Source organism: Chelonia mydas, chromosome 7 (assembly GCF_015237465.2).
Source record: "Chelonia mydas isolate rCheMyd1 chromosome 7, rCheMyd1.pri.v2, whole genome shotgun sequence".
Taxonomy (NCBI): domain Eukaryota; kingdom Metazoa; phylum Chordata; order Testudines; family Cheloniidae; genus Chelonia; species Chelonia mydas.
Genome location: NC_057853.1, coordinates 17,059,839 through 17,078,419, shown reverse-complemented (window position 1 = coordinate 17,078,419; position 18,581 = coordinate 17,059,839). Strand labels below are relative to the sequence as shown.

General features: G+C 40.5%; 1 long non-coding RNA gene across 1 annotated transcript in view; it reads left to right on the top strand.

Moving 5' to 3' along the window:
- The window catches only part of LOC119566850, a 45,547-nt gene extending 32,579 nt beyond the window's left edge, over positions 1–12,968 (top strand). The window contains exons 2-3 of the long non-coding RNA XR_005226283.2: positions 11,206–11,287; positions 12,835–12,968. This is a non-coding gene — a long non-coding RNA (uncharacterized LOC119566850). The remainder of the gene's footprint in view (positions 1–11,205; positions 11,288–12,834) is intronic.
- Positions 12,969–18,581: the final 5,613 nt, after the last annotated feature.

The window sequence follows — 18,581 nt, the reverse complement described above, 5'->3', positions numbered from 1 at the left end:
GGGAGGAGAGGGGAGAAGAGAGAAACTTAGAACTATGGCTATACTATGAAAGTAAAGAGATGTTGGTATATTATTTTTATACTTAAGCAGTATACGTGATAGGTATTGTTCGTTGGAACCCTTTGATATGCAGTAATGCTAACATTAATTTTATATCCTTAAAAAAACCCCTCTGAAAATGTCTATTAAAATACTTAATTGCAAGGTGCTTTTTCTTTTCTTTCAATTGCTCTCGAACATAGTGTTCTTTTTCTCAGAATCTGCAGCATTTGTAATTTTGACAGCCCATCCAGGGAAGGGAGACAATCAAATGGTACAAACTGGTAAACAGAAGCAGGAGTGAAAGCATTCAAAATCTTGAGTTGGGGAGGTGTAAGTAGGTTAACTTTTATTTATTAGAGGATTTGTAGGACTTAGAAAAGCAATTGACTTTCTGTAATTTAGAGTAAGCACTTGAAAGCTTCAAGTTATTTTTATCGATTGCAGTTGTGCCTACTGGAGGGCACCATAGCGCAATGGGGGGAAATCTTTGCCACTATTAAAAATGGAGGTGACCTTAAACCGCACATAGGACAGTTAAGTGCCCCACACTCATTGACTTTCAATGGGAGTTGAGCCCCTAACTGCCCTTTTTGCCTTTGAAAATCTCCCCTTACATGCATGTTTATATTTGCCCTGTCCCTAGCTCTGCCCTGTCCTATGGGCTCAATCCTGCAAAACGTGGAAGTTCCTTGCCCAGATCTTGCATGTGCTTAACTTTAAGCTGGTGAGTAGAACTGAGAAAATAGGGCCAAGTGGATAGGGCATTCGCCTACCACCTGGGAGTGCTGGGTTCAAATTCCTGCTCTGCCAGAGACTTCCTGTGTACCCCATGGCAAGTCTCTGTGTCTCAATTCCCCATCAGTAAAATGAGGATAATAGCACTTCCCTACCTCACAGGGGTGTTGTGAAGATAAATACATTGAAGACTGTAAAGTGCACAGATATTACAGACATGGGCGGGGGGGGGGGGGGGGGGGGGGGGGCAAAAAAGGTACCTAAGGTAGAACAATTTGAGTTAAAGTGACTACTTACCTGCTTTAAAATAATAAAATACTTAATTAGTGTGCTGGATCAGAGCCAGAGACTCAGCAACGTGCAGAATTGACCAAGTACATCTTGGATTATATACTTAATGGATAGCCATATTTTAGGAAGGTGCTGTATTTTGTAACATCATTGGATGTTATAATTAAAGCTTCCTCCTAGGACACTGCTGTAAATAATGGGTATCATTCTAGTGTTTTATTCTGCTGAAAAATTATATCTCAAGGTTTTTGTTTTTTTTAATTAATTTAAGGGTATTCTGTTGTGGAGAGAGAAAACACTTGTCATATCTCCTTTGCAGCCTATTTTAAAACCCCTGATTAGGTGCTTTGCTCTAATGATGTCCTATAAATTGAAGACACAATCATACCATTACATTTATATTTTTCACAGGACATTTTACAACTGCAATCCTGTGTAGACCTTCTGGCTAATTACAGGATGAAAAATAAAAATACTGCAATAGTCAATAACATAGTGCTTCCCCAAAGCTAGTAATTTATATTCACTATGCAAACACAGCTAAATGGATGCCAGCATTTCAAGTTTTCTGTGCTTCTGTTTGTTTATGGCCCACCACTATTCTTTAGCAAGAATTCCAGGCATATCGGTGAGGGTGAATACACTCCCATATCCTACATTAGTCAACTCAAATATGCAGGCATTCATAATAACTAAAGAGAAAGATCATTCACAATTAAAAGAATCATAGGAATTTATATGCAATTAATGCCAGTTTCTTTAAGGGCATTCATGGCCCAAATTATTGACCAGATTCAATCAAGTCTTCAGTTTTGCATGTCTACTTTTGAACATACCAATAATTGCACACACAAAGTGTGTCACTCATAGACTCCCTGAGATGTGCAAGCAAAATAGAACATGATTGTTCAGATATGCACAATGGGAGAATGCTTCAATTTTCAGGTTCTGTCAGTTGCATGAGCCTATGTGGGAATGCAAAATGGAGGCAGAAGCTGAAAATGTGGGCCCTAATCATCAACTTGCTTAATCTCATATCTAACTTTAACCATATGATGAGTCTATTTTCAGGGTTTATAGTGAGTGTGTGTGTGTATGTATGTAGTGGGGATTGGGGGTGGGTTGGGGAGGGGAGGGTTGGCTCCCTTTTCTCTGCTAAAAGCAGCTGGACAATTCCCCCAGGGATTTGGAAGGAACTCATATTTTAAAGCGAAACACCACCACTATTGTCAAGTTCATGATAAAATTGGACTAATTTCACAAAATTGAAATCAAACTAAAAACTACTCCCCTCAGATGTCAGGTTTTTGGTTTCCATTCTAATTACTGTACACAGCTTCAGCTGATGGGCCTTCATACACCCAGTTCAGACGGACATTAGGTGAGAGGTACGGATAGTATCTACCCTCTGCTGGAGTGTCACTGTCTGTGGATGTTGAGGAATAAACTTAACTGAACTACAGAGCTTAGATTCACGGGAACAGTTCTGATTAGGGTTAAGGTGGACATGATACAATGGTATAAACTTTTGCTTTCAGGAGAGAAGAATTCTCGGTGGGCTCACCTCCATGGGTACAGCTGGTCAAAAGTTTTCCATCAAAACTATTCTTCAGTGGAAAATTGGGTTTCTGACAAAGTGAAGATTTTCATGGAAACTTTTGACTGTTCATTTTTTTAAAAAGCTGAAAAATTTTCAGCCAAAATCTGAAATTTGGGGGCAGGTTTCACCTGAGAACTTGTTGATATTTTTTTTCAACAAAAAGTCAAAATTTGCCATGAACCCCACTGTGACCGGATACGTCTCAGATGGGGGCAGGTTTGGGAGGAAATTGGTCGCTGTGCTTCCCAGCTAGAGAGAGGCTGACAGCTAATAGAATGCCTTCCTTGTGGAAGGAGGACATGGATCATCTAAGAAGTGGAATGACTTGTACTGAAGCCCCAGTGCCTGCTGAAAGGGATTGTAATACTTTCAAAGCCCTTTGAGTAAGAGAAGCCAATATCCTGACTGAAGCTGCCTACAGATTTTCTTTTTCTTTTCCTTCATACTTCTATTTAACCTCATTTGCTGACTGAGGACTGTTTTTGTTTTTGCTTCACCTTGGAGACTGAATGGGGAAGGAAACAGCCCAGAGGCTTCAGCTGGTGGGTTGAGCACCAACCTACTAAAGGGAGACATGCCCATGGCACCTGCTAGGCGCCTACAGACTTATGCTCCCCACAGAGCTCCTGAAGTGGCTTCTCAGCCAAGCACAGATTTGTGACACCCTCTTACCCCTGTTTTCTGACCAGCTCTAGTTATGAGATTATTGTTGGGGTCTGGAGACAGCTGCACATCGTCTTCTGGACCAGACCCGTAAGGTGGTTCTCACGTAGCAAGTCTACGTAAGTAAAAGCACTCTCTAAAGAACACTTGGGAAGGAAAGGAAGAGATAGCAATGACATATGCTTCTGTTTCTGAAAGATCTGCTCTGAAAGGATGGCCATCCTGTGGGACAGACAAGACTCCAGGATGTAAACCAGGGAAAAATAAATCTGAGAAGCTTTATTCCAGTGTTGCTTTGATGAGTTCTATTTGAATTATCCTGAGGCAGCGCTCTCTGAACCAATCATTGGTAACATAAGGTACAACTAGCAACAAAGAAGTTAGCAGCCTGGCAGGGCTTTATGAATTCATCCAGAAAATAAAAGATGGGTCATTTGCACCATCTGCTGCATAAGTATCAGTCAAAAGGAGGACAGCTGAAACCTGGGGCCATCAATACTGAAATGCAATTTAGAGGTGAAACAGCCAAGTAAACAAAGTGGTTGGGTGGCCAACAGACTGAGACTACTAGCAAGAGAAATGAGCAGACACAGCTGGTCGTATTTTTCAGTTTGCTTCTCAGTTGTCTCTCTTCCTTCTCAGATTTTCAGCACTGCTCACACATAGACATGTTGTAAAAGGAAAAGGCACAACAGCACAGTTTCTAGTGTCATGGACTCTTTGTGCCTATTCATTTTATGGTACGAGAGGAAAAAATGACACGGCATAATTGTTTTATTCCATAAAATGATGGGCATAGATGGACTATTGAACATGTTTTTCCTATTCACAGGGCTGGAGTGAGACCACTGCAGAAAGGATCAAGTATTTGACCAGCACTGCTCTTTGGGCCCCAGTTTACAAACTTGCACATGTGCAAAGAAGGATATTCACATGCATATCATTATATGCTCATGTAATCAAAATGGGGCTATTACATGTAAACGTTGGGGCTGTGTTCATCAGGAATGTGCAAAAGTGGCTGGGTGTCTTTGCATATGCAGATATGACAATTCTACATTTATATAGGCATTAATGAATTTGGGTATTGGTAACTTGTAATCATATGCCCACTAAAAGATATCAGGCCAGATTTTGTCACCTTTACTCACTGATTAGCCCTATTAATTTAGATGGGACTACTTTCAGAGTCAGATAATTACTCCATTGGTCTGATCCAAATTACAGTAAATAAAAGTGGACTTTGGATCAGGGCTAATGTGAGTAATGGTGGTAGGAGCTGGTTCACACACCTGACATTCTGATGTATGCAATATTACCACAGGGGAAATTGGGATATCAGAATAACTTACAAAAATATGATTTTTTAAAAAGCCTTGTTGAGACTGGAAAGCCGAGATTTGTGTAAGCCAGAGAGAAGGGAATTGTAACAGTCAGAGTAAGAGGAGCGAATGCCTGGGTGTCAGGAGAGTCAAGGAAGCTAGAGGTGATGATGGGAGCTAGTGCCCTTTACTGCCCTTATCAGATTCAAATGGAATAAAAAATGGAAAGTGAACCTGAAGCCTGTGGAAGCGCTTCTGCACACACAGTGGTAGAAAATCAAACTTCTGAGTGGAAGAATTGAAAGAGGAATGTGTGGGACTAGAAAAACTTGCTTGTGTGTTAAGGTCTGTTTCTGAAAGGATATACACATGAACAAAATGCTGTAGGCCATGTCATTGTTATTCTCCTTCATACCATTCTCTCTAGCTTCCAGACCGGGCACAGCTCATGAACAGAATGTACTGTACAAGTGAAGGGGGCAGGGGAGAGAAAAGGGAGAGACAGAATTGACCAGTAGAGGAAGAGGCCTACTGTAAACAAAAACCAGCTGTTTTACTACCTTCATCAAGAGTTGATTGGACCATATCTGAGTCCTCCAGAGAATATGAATAATCCAATTATCACCGACACATTAAGAATGCAAAACAGGGGTGATGTCTGACAACATACACTCCTCAATTGTCAATCAAGACTTTGAAAATACAAAAAGCCCAAAAAGATAGAGGACTTAAAAGAGCACAAAGTAAGAAAAATTAAAACAACCAATCAAGGTGGGTGGGAGGGAGGCATGAATGCAAACTGACAAGGAAAACCTGGTGTTCAGAAATGAGATTCCATAGCCCGTCTCCACCATTTCTTCTTGTTGTTAATTTATTTGTGTTATGGTAGCACCTAGAATAGGCCAAGATCCCATAGTGCTAGGGGAAGTACAGCACGGGACAATGTTGTATCCTTGCCCCTTCATATTGCTAGTTGTCTTAAAGCTACACTGTGTCCAAGCCTATATGCAGTGGAGTAGGAGGGGGAAAGGATGCCTCCTACACACGCACACATAACTGCTCAGGAAGTAGGTGGGGAGGGATGAAGAGTAGGTGCAGCCGTGGGTTCCTGTACAACCACCAAGTGCTAGCTGGAGAAACATGTGACAACTATAGGAAATTACTCCTTCCACAATAAAGCAAGGGAGGCTGAGGATGCATTGTTTCACTGCAACACAGTCCTTCCAGTGCTGCCCCCGGGGTAATGCAGAGACATGCTGCCTCTACTGTAGGTAGTTCAGATATCTAGAGTTAGCCCTGGGCAAGCTATTTAGAATATGGACTGTCTTCCTTTGTGTGCAACATCTAGCCCATGCTGGGCACTGCCAGTATACACATAATAATAATGCACAGAAATTTTCTCTGAGTCACTCAAGAAAACAAGACATACGGATCGATATAAATATTTGGCCCTTTAGAATTCCTCTTGGCTTTCAGGGTGAATTCCACTGAAGTCCTGTAAAGGAGACACTGTAGGAAAGGGGGAATTTTAAAGGGCAGAACTGTACACATCCTATATCTCTAGAATAAGGTTTGAATGACATTCATACATTTTGTTTTCAAATAATTACATCCTACACTGACAGAATTATCTCTGATTGAAAAATGAGCAGGGCAAACAATAACTGAGATAGTGTAATATTTTAGCAGTTCAGTGAACCATTTAAAGCAGGTATTGACTTTCTCTGTTACCATAAATTGTTATATGCAGTAAAATAGACTATGGGATTGGATGATTAATGATGAGTGCTGCTGCAGGCTGAATTTGAAACTTGGCATCCAGAATTTTTTATTAATATTCAGTGATCTTGATAATTGACATCCTTGTTTTTGTGCTTAGATTCAGCGTGCACAACAGACAACAAGAAAAGATACACACTCTACCGGCTCATATTATTCAATTACTGATTGGGCAATAGGACAGGAAAGGTAATGGTTAGCTAACTACATCGTTCATAGATGGATTGGTTCTGAAGCACTGCAAGGCTCTATTTGAGATGAAAAATGATGAGTAAGTACACATATCACTAACTTGGGTGATTTTGTAAATCCCAATGTGCACCTATCTGCATCTCTAGGCACCTAAATAGCTTTGTAAATCTGGCCCCAACACACTAGATATAGGAAAGCAGGCACTCCTTATGGTTTATTAAAATCTTTTTGTAGCTTTTTGAGTTTGCAAAATCAAGGAAAGTTCTTATCTGAGCCCAATCTTATTCAGCCTTAAAGTTTAGCAAGAGTGTGTGTCAGTGGGGGGCGGTGGGGAGGGGGATGTTCTGATCGATGTCTTTTGGCTGATATGTTGCTGGTTTTAATGGGCTTATAGAGCTCTTTTTTATATCTCAAATGTGGTAAGTGAAGAAGATTAAGTGCTACTTATTTTTCAAGTCAACAACCACCCTTGTCTGAGAGGCAGGGACTAATGAGGCCATCTCTTTGCTCCCAATTCCCACTGTAACCCTGGTGAGGTTTTGCTGATTAACCTCAATGCTAGACATCAGGCTCACTCTTGTACTTAACTGAAATAACATGAAAGGGTCACTTTACTGCTCTCAGGCAGATTACATTAGCAAGCGTGTTTGAGTGAGTGGGAGGTTTTGGCTTTGCTTATTATTTTTCTATTAGGCCTTGTCTACACTTGCAGGGGCTTGTAGAGTTTGTGCAGCTACATGCCACAGTAAAAAGCAGGCTGCGTCCACCCTGTGGTGGGTAGCTGCATGTGTCAACGAAGAGCTCTGGCATGGGGGAGACGGAGAGGAAAGGCTCTGGCAGTAGGGAGGTAGCGGGATACTACACAGCTAAAAATAGCCGCATGGACGTTGGAGGCCCTGGTTGGGTATGTAGAGGGCTCATGTTGTACATCTGATCAAATCCAGTGTATGGTAGGGATTGAACCAGCCAGAACTATCAGCCCAAACCAAAAACCCTTGAGTTTTGGAACCATTTTGACCAACTCGTCTAAAGGGAATTTAACTGATTTAGCTTGATACTGTAATTTTTAAACGCCTGTTCTTCATGCATTTAAAGAAAGCATTGTTATTCTCCTAGTTTATTAATAAATTCTTTGAATCTGAATTCTTTTTTATTCCTCCTTTACGTAAACACACCAGTTTCTCAATTTTGAGCTACCCAAGAGAGCTGTGTTGCTAGTGCTGGATTTTTATGTAAAGATCAATGAAGCATGTACTTTGATAAACACATATAAAATATGGATTTTATGAACAGGCAAGGGAAAGGATGAGGCAAATATGATTCCGTACCAGCTGGTGAGACTATTGTTAATGCAAAACTGCCTTACCATATCTCAATTGGAAGCCAAAAAAGGGACTACATTTTTTTTTAAATAATTCATAGTGAATTCCTGATTGAAAATCACTGTGTATTTCATGGACCATTTCCAAAAAGGGTTCACTTTCTTGAAATTTTTCATTAAAAAGTTTGAAATGGTCTGATTTTTTAATAGAATGAAGCCGCTACATGCCACAGAAGAGTTTTACTCTGGAAAAGAAGTGCCAGGGATTACCATTGATGTTTATGTGGAAAGTGCTTTGGGTCTGTGGTGTTGGGCAGTAGTATAAAACACTTAGATTAAAAAAAAAAAAACCTATTGTTTTCTGTTCTTGAAGCTGACATTGAAAACTTTTCAGGGTTTCTTTTTCAGATTTTCAGGGTGTTTTCCCTTTCTTGTCTCCTCTCCCCATCCCTTATTTTTTCATTTCATTTCAGCACTGAAAATGGGGAGGGTGTTTGACTTGTTTTTAATTTTGTCAAAAAATCTGAAAAATCTCTGTGAAGATGGACTTCTTTGAAAATGACAAATTTTTTTGCTGAAAAGAGATCACAACTAGTGTTATAAAACAGTGCTTGAGATAAGAACTAGTTACTGGAGTCTGAGACAGGATCAAGGAACTGAAATTAATACTTGGAATTTATTTGGAAACAGCTACAGTTTGGACTGAGGTACTCAACCTTTTCCGTACTGTGACCTCTCCACCCATGGTGCAACAGAAACAATAAGCTTCAGGATCCGCCTCCTCAGGGGTTCTGGAACAATTTTTATAGTGGGGGGTGCTGAGAGCCATTGAACCAAACTGTAAACCCTGTATATAATGGAAGCTACTTCAAGCGAGGGGGTGCGACAGAACCCCTAGTTCCAGCCCCCATGCTCCTCCTATCTTTCTATAAAGAAAGGGAGGTTTATTTTGACTCCCTGATATCATCTGAATGATGGAGCTCCCTCCCAAGATCAGCCTTCATATAGTCTTTCTCATTCCAAGAAGGCTCACACTTTCCTAATCTAAAGCTTAACCACGGTTCTGTATATAAGAATCTTGGGAGTTGCAGATCATGCTAGCAGTATGAGAACTGTCATGTCTTCAGGATGGAAAAACGGAGAGAAGAAATAATACCCTGCAGTGCTGATCTCTGCCTTGGTACCAGTCTCACATCCATCAGTGGCTGTCACTGCAGAAGCCAGTATAAAGGTGTCCGCACATAGGAAAAAAAATGTATAAATATAATGAAAACCAGTAAGGGTCCATTTTTCCTACAGAAAAAAGGAATTGAATTTCTCAGGCATGTGGCAGGAGGTTGCTGATTAAACATAAAACAATGCTATAAAAGTGGCAGTGTAAAACAGAGTTGTGCTCAGAAAATGTCTCTCTGATGAGATTTTCCCTTGTAAAACTCAATCTAGTTACATGTATTTTGCCTATAATTTTCTTCCCTGCTCATCTCGTCCTTCGCTTTGCTGTCTCAAGTTATACAGATGAACTTCCTTTGGCACATGTACCACATTAAGATATAAAAAAAAATGGAAATTTCCTAAAGATCATGCAGAGCGAGAGACCACTGATGGAATAATGGGTAGCTTGCTCCTCATTTGTACGTGTTGACAAAGATCAATAGTTTCTTTTAAAGATGGCACCTTTGGGAACTGAACACTGCAGGGTATGAATAGCTGACTAGATTGTGTAAGTGTGTCTGATATCAAACTGTATTGAAATCAATGAAACACCACCTGGTCTTATTTATTGTGTTGGGTAGCACACAAAGGTAGAACTATATGACAATCACCCTACAGTCCATCAGAAAACTAGATATGCATAAAAATTATATTTGAAAAATAAGGGCGTTACATAGATATGATTTGGAGTATTTATTTTAATGTTCAGCTCTTGCTTATTCTCCCATCTCCAAATTTATCTTTCTTTCAGTCTATTCAGCTGTTATAATGATGTTGGATACTTTGATTGCATTATTGTATACAGAAACTGGCCTGCAATTTCAGAAATAGAGCCTCCTAACTGCATAGTATTGTCTGGAATAATAGGTGTTAAGAAAGTCTGGGGGTGAGTAGCGAAATAACAAATGACTAGTTAAAAGATTTAGTTTATGGCATGAGAAAATGGGCTAGAGAATCTTCTTCAAGCCTGAAACAGCCTTTTCAGGCTATTCCAAAGAAAATTCACTCACTAAGGTCTGGAACAGGATATATCATAAGAATAAATTCTCATTGGATAATTACCAAGCATTAGAAAACATTTGCTAGCTTCTGACAGAGGCAGGTAGAAATTAGAAATGAATTCTTTAATAGATGCACTATTAACTCCCCAAACTGATTAGCATCAGGTAACATACATGTTTATTTCTGAAGCTGATCATCTATTAAAAAGGTTTTAGAAAATAAGTATTTCTCCTAATGACTTTCCATTCAACAGTACCAGGACTTTAAACGTATGACAGTCATCCTGTCCTACATCTGCCATTTTGTATCTGCAATTTGAGTCTATGACTTTATTGTAAACCTTTTCCTGCTGTCTTTAATTAGGAAAAGGTTCCCATTAAAATAACAGGCAATGCACACAGGTTTGGAAATGAGCCTAAACCAAAACTCTGGATTTCAACACTCTTGACCTGTGGAAAAGCTTCAGGGTTCCTCTAAATTATGTCTTGCAGGCCATGGCCACACCCTTCTCCTTCTGGCCTTGCCACTCTTGATTACTTGACATGCCCACCTGTTTGTCCCTTATGCTGGGACTGGGAGGGAAGTTGGCTGTCCTGTATCACTCAGAGATTCCCCTTGCAAAAGGAATCTCCAAACAGAGAGACACACCAGCTTTCCTGCCCCCTGCAACTAGGGAATATTGCAGAGGTGCCAGAACAGGGCTCAGGAATTGAGAGCACAGTGTCTAAAATGGGATTAATATATTTTGCTCCTTGTGTTGGAAATTTATCATTTGGAACACCTGCTCTGAAATTTATTCTGGCTCGAGACCCAAGCAAAGAGCATTATTTTTAGAGTTCAGCATATCTTCACTCTTGGTAGTAGATCAATTATGAAAACTCAGTTTCACCACATGGAGCCTGGGTCAGCAGGTCCTGTCTGAAAAAATGGCTGTAGAAAAATAAAAAGGGTTTAAAAAGTAGAAAGTGTGTGTCAAAACCTGTTGAGGCTCCATCAGTGCTTAGGGCGAGAAGCACTTTAAATTCACTATTCATTTTATTTTATAGGTGGGAACAATGCTTTCTCCAAAAGTTATAATTCTGGGAAGGCAATAATGATGTGGATCGTAGGGATAGTCGTTGTAACCAGGTATGTGTGTATGTGAGTGGATGTGTTTGCCCATATGTTTGCTGTGAAAAAAACTATTGCTTCTTTGTCATTTTTTTCAATGTGACATAAAAGATGGTATAGTCTAGATTTCTGTAGGTTTGTTGCTTAATTATTTATGTATCAAACATGCAAGAATTTGAGAGGAAGGATGGTCTTCTGGTAAAATAAATGGATAGGCCCTGCAGAAAACTCAGGGTTCAATTCTTGGTTCTGCCATAGACTTTCTGTGTGAACTTGGGCAAGTCATTTAATCTGACTGTGCCTCTATTCCCCATCTGCAAAATGGGGATAATAGTTCTTTTTCCCCCACCCCTGTCTATTTAGATTGTGAGCTCTTCAGGAAAAGGACTGCCTATTATTGTGTTTGTACAGTGTCTAGCATAATGAGGCCATGTAGTCAGTAAAACAAACAATTACACTGATAATATACACATTTTCAGAAAAAGTGTCCTCTTTTTCTGTCTTTTTTGGTTTGTTTGTTCACATATACCTGGCTAATTTCCATAACCCAGTGTCCCATTTTGTCTCTGCAATTGAGAGCACAGTTCAGGTGATTTCAATCATAAATCAGGTACTGAGATATCTAAACAACCATAACTGCACCAACAAAAATTGTGGGGGCAAATTTTAGCCCTTCTGAGATTAAAGAAACTATGAGCCATGTCTTGAGGCTTAACAGTACATCTGAAATCCCAACTGATCAGACTCATTTGCTAGGAGGAGATAGACTAGTTTGACATTCATTTCTGACAGTCCTTAAATCTCCAGTTAAAAATGTCACTTTTATTATACAAACCTATATTTCCTCCAGACGTTTTTATTACTTATTTCACTCAAAAATCTGCATTTTAATTAGATGTTCTAAGGACATCAAACTCCTAAAACTTTCAGCAGCTCATGAAGATTGGGGACCAAATTATGGCTGTTGAAAGTCCATTTACTTCAGAGGAGTTACACCAGCAGAGAATTTGGCCCTAGCTGTTCTCATTAAGGCGCTCTTATTTCTGGCCGCTAAGGGAATCTGAGCATTGCAAGTACCGACTGCTTGTTAATTACCTGTGCATATTTGTCAACTGACGACCTGATCTTTTCATTGATCTGAGGAAATGTGATTATATTTCTAAAGAACACAGTGTCTCAAAGCAGGAGATTTGGGAGTAATGTGATGGGGTATACACCACTCTGGACAATGTGGAGGTTAAGGAGCTGCTCTGAGCTCAGCCAGCTTTGCCCTGCCACACCTTCAAGACATGCACTGGCTGGGAGGAGGAACATAAAAGAAGAGCACAGCAGCTCACTTGTTGGTAGACCAGGGAAGAGAACAGACCTTCAACCGTCCTCTCCTAAAGAGAGGGCTGAGGGAAGGCAAGGTCTTCCAAGACAGGGTTTTCCCAGGCCTCTCACAGGGGGAAGGGAGGGCCAGATCCCGAAACACCCTGAGAGGAGGCCTTCCTGTCTATCTCTTTTACTAATTCAGTTTATTTGTGCTCATTCTCCTTGCTTTTTGTTCACTGATTACCCCAAAGGGGAGAGACTTTTGAAGTGACCTGGGCAGAGAGGCAAGTTGCAGGAAGAGACAGGCCACCACAGGGACGAAGTAGCAACTATCAAGAGACCCCAGTGGAGAGAGAGCTACTACTACACGCCCAGCCATGAGGAGGTGCCACAAGTGAGCTAACCCGCTCCCAAGTAATGAACTCATTAATTTGAATTTTCTGAGTGCACTTTATGCTTCATTCCGCATGTTACACCAGCTTGTGTCAGTTACTGAATATTAAGTAATCTGACATAATGCAATCTGACAGGATGCTGCAGGCAGGGAATCTGAAAATTTAAACTGCCTAAAGGGAAAAAAAAAGCTGATTCAAAATTTAATGCAATATTTTTTTCCAACTATACCTTGCTACTTGAAGAAAGGTGTGGGTGAATAACATGAATAATGTAGCTGAAGTCAACGTACTTAGATCGACTTATCATGGTGTCTTCACTGCGGTGAGTCAACTGCTGCCGCTCCCCCGTCGACTCCGCCTGCCCCCTCTCGTGGCAGTGGAGTACAGGTGTCAATGGGAGAGTGCTTGGGGTCGATTTATCACGTCTAGAGTAGACGCGATAAATCGATCCCCGCTGGATCAATCACTGCCCGCCGATCTGGCAGGTAGTGTAGACATACCCTTAGTAACTTAGTTATTCCACTTGTAACTTTCAGAGATCAAGATTGTAACTTGGGCTGTACAGCTGTGCAGGTACATAAGGGACTTCTCCTTGTGCCCCTCCATAGGCTACTCACACATTGCATCCAGCTGCAGAGGGCTAAGAGGATGCTGCACGCCTGTTAGTCCCTGCTGGGCTGGATGATCAGGCAGTGGATGTGAAATTTATTCCCCAGTATACCAGTCAGTAAAGCTGAATACTTACTGTTTCTTCTCTGAGCTTCTTGTGGGGCATCACAGCTACACACAGCTTGTGGCAATGCCACCAACTAGAATGAACAGAGTGTAGGACTGCCAGTAACCAAGCTCTCCTGAAGGGTAATCCCAATTCTAACATTAACACTGCTTCTCTTTTGGCCTCAGGTAATTAGCTCAGAGTTGCTGAGCACTCCCAGCATCCACTGACTTCACCTGGGTTTGTAGGTGCTCAGTGCTACTGAGAATCAGCCCCCATTAATCATTCTGTCCCATCTTCCCCATTTGAAGAAAACAAGAGGACGATATTTCCCTACCAAAAAACTGGGTTCTGAGGAGAAGCTGTTTAATATGCTCTTTGAGAATGAACAGAGCTTTGATACAGCAAGTGCTAATTGCTATTTTCCACGTGCACAAGTAAGCTACAAGATGTGGGGCAGAGCATATATCTTCAATGTCTTCACATGACTAAACATACATCTACACAGTCTGTATTTGAGGAACTTTGGCTGAATGTTTGTCATGAGCTGTTTTTCTGAAAACCTCCTGTCATGAATAAATTCATAATTAAAGGGATTTTATACCCACTTTCAAGGTGGCCATTTCTGAGGTCCTTCATGACAAAGGACATTCCAGAAACACGGAGCTGCAGAAAGCGAAGCTGTGATTTAAACCACAGCCCATGCTATGAGCTGGTGTGGTGGTGCAGTGCCCAAGGAGGAATTCTCAGAGATAGTATTTCTGAGACACTCCTCTGGAAACAGAAACACTGATAGACCCTTTGATAGGGTACAGTCTGCCCTTCCTCTGATACTTGGCTGTCAAGGTTCCTCCCCCACTCTGAACTCTAGGGTACAGATGTGGGGACCTGCATGAAAACCTCCTAAGCTTACTTTTACCAGCTTAGGTTAAAACTTCCCCAAGGTAAAAATTAATTTTATCCTTTGTCCTTGGAATATCCACTGCCACCACCAAACTCTAACTGGGTTTACTGGGAAACGTAGTTTGGACACGTCTTTCCCCCCAAAATCCTCCCAACCCTTGCACCCCACTTCCTGGGAAAGGTTTGGTAAAAATCCTCACCAATTTGCATAGGTGACCACAGACCCAAACCTTTGGATCTGAGAACAATGAAAAAGCATTCAGTTTTCTTACAAGAAGACTTTTAATAGAAATAGAAGTAAATAGAAGTAAAGGAATCACCCCTGTAAAATCAGGATGGTAGGTAACTTACAGGGTAATTAGATTCAAAACATAGAGAATCCCTCTAGGCAAAACCTTAAGTTACAAAAAAGACACACAGACAGAAATAGTCATTCTATTCAGCACAATTCTTTTCTCAGCCATTTAAAGAAATCATAATCTAACGCATACCTAGCTAGATTACTTACTAAAAGTTCTAAGACTCCATTCCTGTTCTATCCCCGGCAAAAGCAGCATACCGACAGACACAGACCCTTTGTTTCTCTCCCTCCTCCCAGCTTTTGAAAGTATCTTGTCTCCTCATTGGTCATTTTGGTCAGGTGCCAGCGAGGTTACCTTTAGCTTCTTAACCCTTTACAGGTGAGAGGATTTTTCCTCTGGCCAGGAGGGATTTTAAAGGGGTTTACCCTTCGCTTTATATTTATGACATTGACCCTGTGCAGATGTGGGTCAGGCAGGTCCTTTGGGTTTCTGTTGCCACCTATGACACTAGAGATCTTGGTCCTTCAGCATCAGGGGCCTGATGGAATTCTCAGTGAAATCAGTGCAATGACTCTCATTGACTCCAAGGGAATAGGACTGGGCTCTAAGGATGAAATCCTGTCTGATCCCATTAAGGTCAGTGGGAGTTCTGCTATTTTCTTCAATGGAGCCAGGATTTCACCTCAGAAGTTTAAGGACCAGGATTGTGCCTAGCTTCTCAGAGGCTCAAAAGGTGAAAGTCTCCTGGTGCCCTTTCCTTCCACTGCTTGTCCAGGTGTCAGTGCCAGATACAATTAGTAGATACTCTTCTTGAATCTCCAAGCCCCAGACAGCTATGGCCCCATATCCTCTGAGATAAAGGGTGTTGAGGGAGTGAGACATTTGGTTCGGTGATTAAGACAAACCCAGGTATCATTGTAAAGCCCTACTGCATCAACCTTGTTCTACTCCTGGGAGATCATGCCGCTACACTCGCAATGCTAAGTATGCAAACATTCTGGGAAATTATCAGATATAGCTTTCTTTTCCACTGTACTACTTTAAAATGAGTCAACTCAGTCCCCAGACTGCACAGTAGGTATTCTTTATTGTTAGCATGATGCCTTCATTTCAAATCTTAGGACTGAGTTGTCAATGAAATTTGAAATATGATAAGAAAAAACTATAAATTCAAGGCTTACAGTTGATTATTCATAATTGAATTACAGCTCATTTGTATATGTCATCTCCAGCCCCTCTGTATAAGAGCAGTGCTAAGTTCTGACCACACCACCAAAAAGAAAAAAAATGTCATTTCTTTCCTGTTGGTTCATTTCTAGTTCCAGCTTCCCACTCTTCCTCTGAGTTGTGCATACGAGGAGTGAGCTTTCCCACCTGTCCCATTATTTAATTCTCTGACCCTCGTCCCAAATGTCTGGATTCATGACAGATAATACCCCATCTTTAAATCTTGACAAATGAATACTAATATTGATAGAAAAGCAGTATAGATCTGCCCCAACACTTAGGTTAGAGTATATTGCAGGTGTCAAAGGGGAGACGCTGTCTAGTGCAGCAGTGGGCATGTGGCCTGTCGGGGTAATCCGCTGGCGGACCGTGAGACAATTTGTTTACATTGACCATCCACAGGCATGGCCGCCCGCAGTTACCAGTGGCTGCAGTGCGCCATTCATGGCCAAGTCTAGGGATCACTCAATTCCAGGGATCACCTCTTCAAATGAGGTAAATAGTTATAGTTCCATACCTAAGTTTCTTTGTGAATCTAATCCATTAATGTTGTTTACAAATTTATAATAAATAGAGAACATTTCTTATCATTTACTGTAGGTACTATATTTTCCACTGTTTGTGTCCTACATTTTTTATTGCATTCATATTGTAATGGGTGTTTTTATATCCCTAAGTAATGCTAATTTCTGAAATATATCAATTGGTTCTGAAATTACTTTATGGAATTTTACCTATACTTATTGCTTTAGGAAAGATAATTTCTGATTATGGATTAGCAGCTTTTGCTGTATTCAGATTTCATACGTATATCCATCAGTCAAAAATATCTAATAGATAAAAGCTACAATTGGTAGATGCTCCAAAAAGTTAAAAATCTTTGAGCAAAAATTAAAATGACCAGTGGAAGAAGCAACAAGGGTATTTGGGCTGCAACAGCTCTACTTCCGTGCAAAGCGGTGAAGTGGTAGATACTGCTACAGGACTTTGGAAAATATATTGCCAAGCTGCTCCTTAGAATATTGAATTAGTTCCTCCATTGAGGTTAAAGGTATTAGGCCAAATTCTGCACCTATTGAAGTCAACGGGACTTTTTATAATCACTGCAGCTGGACCAGAATTTGCCCTATTTCTTCATGTCTGTGTGTACATTTTTTATGGCATAAAAGACCGCCTTTTCCATTTCACCCAATTACTGCTATCCAAGTTGGTAATGGGGTAATTTTCATCACATCAAATGCACTCATAGATGCATCTCATCAGAAAATTGTGGCACATCTATACTACTGCATAGATAACAGGGTTGAAGTGACCTCCTGTGTCAGCTATTCTGTCCATCTGAATCACAGTAGGATTGTTTCAATGCTTTCTAAAGCATCACTAATATAGCTGATTCTCAAGCCTTGCACTGAATATCTTTACTGACATCAAATCCTCAACCTTTGTTGGCAGCTAATTCCTTGGCATTCTCTAATTGTCAGTATGCGTCTTAGCTGCATTTATTCTTTAATTATGTTGTAGGAGAAAAAATGAGTTCATGCCATTGTTAATAGGAGCAAGGTGATATTTACCCTCTTTAGCAATAAATATATTGCAAAGTCCTTAACCCTATTCATTTTTGATGGTAGAGAATATTAAGTTATGCAGGTTCTAGAATCTGAAATGAATACATTTAAATTCATTACTTATACACAAACCCCATCAACAATCTTAACACAGACTTGATTTTTGCTGTTACTCTGGCAATAACAATTCTGCCGAATTTCAGTTTACTGACTTTCAAAAATCCAATTTAGGATTAACGTGAGAGCAACAACTAATGTGAAAAATTACTCTGAAATTTTTGGGTCTTTAAATGTTAACTCACAGCACTTAAGAAAGACATTTCACTGCAGGCTTAAAAAATCCATACATCTCAGAGAAAAGAGGCAAGCAGTTGACTATTAAAGCACAGTTTTACCCAGCTGTCAAGTTGAACTGGGTATCTTGCTTTATTGCAATCTGATCATTTCAAGCAATACTTTAACATCAATACACTGCTTAACATTGATGGATATGTTACTGGATCCAGAGAAGATAATATTTGACATCAGTATTCTCTTCTTACTACTCATTGCAGTCCCATGTTTTTTGGTTAGTTACAGCAATGATTCCACCTTCTTTACCTCCTCAAACTTGATGAACAGTACCAGTAATTTGACCTGGAAAAATGAAAACACAATACATATGATGGGAAAAAGATCCAAAACAGGGATATTCCATACAAGGGTGAAGTTTGGAAAGCAGCAATGCCAAAAAAGACCTAGGGGTGTTAGTGGACCGCAAAAGAGACCTGGGGTCAGATCCTTCATTGGTGTAAATTTGTGTAGCTCCATCGACTTTGGACTTGTATTGGGATAAGGAGAAAATAGAGGCAAATTGCACAGCATGGAGAGGAATAAATCCTATCATAAGGG